This window comes from Notothenia coriiceps, unplaced genomic scaffold (assembly GCF_000735185.1).
Source record: "Notothenia coriiceps isolate Sejong01 unplaced genomic scaffold, NC01 NC01_scaffold00009305, whole genome shotgun sequence".
Classification (NCBI taxonomy): Eukaryota; Metazoa; Chordata; class Actinopteri; order Perciformes; family Nototheniidae; genus Notothenia; species Notothenia coriiceps.
Genome location: NW_011342006.1, coordinates 706,657 through 708,559, shown reverse-complemented (window position 1 = coordinate 708,559; position 1,903 = coordinate 706,657). Strand labels below are relative to the sequence as shown.

Here is a 1,903-nt window from a genome sequence, read left to right as displayed (position 1 = left end):
TGTTTTTGTTGGCTTTTGCTGTCGGCTATGGCCAAAAACAATCATTATTGCAGGTGTGAGGTACATAGGACGTTTCAAAACCATTGATAAAGGTGGAAGAAAGGGAAGAAGATGAATCACAGCTGAAGCCGATGTTTGCTAAAAAGTAATTCGTACGGTCACAGTTTACCACTACAGTGTGGCCTTAGGTGGAGGGTCAGATAGGAGGGTCAGTCCAAAGCGGTTCAGCCTCCACAGCTATCTTATTTACATTAGAGAATCAGGATGTTAAAGCACTGTTAACACAATTAATTCAAACTGTTTAAAAAATCCAGTCCGAAAAAACCACTCTCAAAACAGTTTTTGTGGGTTTTTGATTTTTTCTTTTGTATGGTTTAAAACAAAGACGATAGTTTTCAAGAATGTGTTTACTAGGTGTGCTTTAGAGGTGCTTGCGTAGGACCATGTTGGTTTACTTTTTTGACAGGCTATGTTTTCAATCTTACATTTCCGATTACAAAATATAGGAAATAAATCTTTTTTTGTACTTCCTTGGCCATAATACAACACTAATTATATTTAGCAAAAATGTCTAAAGCATTAACTTTAAGATTGTGTGTCTATGTTCATGGCTTCAAGAAAAGGAATTCATGGTGACCCCTCTGGACTTGGTTACACACACACCACACACACACACACACACACACCACACACACACACACACACACACACACATAAAGGGAATATTGATTATATTTTCAGGAGGACCAAAAAAGAGAGATGTTGATATAAAAAAATAACACTAAAAATTGACTTTCTTACCACATTTAAAGCATTCAAACAAGATTTAAATTATGCATTTACATGGACATTAGGAACTTGAGATAAAGTTATCCTATTTGCATATTCAAACTGATTTTGACTATGGATGGAATGCGAACAACAAAATGGTAACTTGTTTAAGTATCTCTGGGTAGGAGTAAAATATAAGCTATTATAGACTAGTATAAACGGAAAAACCGTCAGTGTATCCACCAGTCAATCATAATATAACTGGTCTTTTTATTTGTGCTGTTCCTGCTTTGGTGTTGTTCAAGTGGACTTACATTCTCTCTGTATCTTCCTTCAGTCGATCCAGGCCTCCGTCCCCCATGGCCTGCATCCCCCGGCTCACACGACTGGAAGCAGGGATGAGCCTATGAAGCCCACATTGCGTATCTCTGTCGGAGGCCTCCCTATGTTGGCTGTCCATGGCCAAACACCACTGACCCTCGTTTCCGCCTTAAGTGGCGGCCATCGTGGGCGTGGCGCTCTCCCTGGGCCTGCTTCCTGCTGGCTCTTCATTGCACCTTTAGCGCGGACTTGCGATCCCGGTCCTTACGACTCCCACAGTTGGCAAGGAGGCGGTTCACAGTGACCACGCAGCAGTCCCAATGTCGGTTACAATGACACCTACCCTCCTCAGTCCGCCTGAGCACACGCCGCAGGGCACCTCGCTACCGCATTGGGGTCATTGCCGAACCTAGACACAAGGCTTCTCGTTAGTGGACAAGAAGCTGACTTGGTTCAGCTACATGCGGCGGACATCTGTTGGTGTCCCAATGTGGCGGACAAGGTAGCAGTTGAGGTGGGATACGCGGACAGGTGGTTGCTGGAGAGCCACCTTGTCGGAGGAAAGGGCGGATTTATGGAAGCTGGTCCAGCTGGTGGTGGTTCAACGGGAAGCTCTACAGCGTCGACGGACAGGACGGGGGTCGTCTACCGCATTGGACGGCGACAATATCGTGCCGTGGGGTCAATCTTTACCTGACGGGCGATGGCAGCGTTGCCAAAAGGTCAGCATTTACCCTCCTCTGGATGCTGATAAAACGATATTTTACATTAGTATTTTTCCATTTTATGCTTTTTTTTTATAATTCCAACT

At 44.2% G+C, this 1,903-nt stretch overlaps 1 pseudogene; it reads left to right on the top strand.

The window, feature by feature from the left end:
• Nucleotides 1-1,903, top strand: part of LOC104945251 (soluble calcium-activated nucleotidase 1-like) — a 7,727-nt pseudogene that overhangs the window by 4,491 nt on the left and 1,333 nt on the right.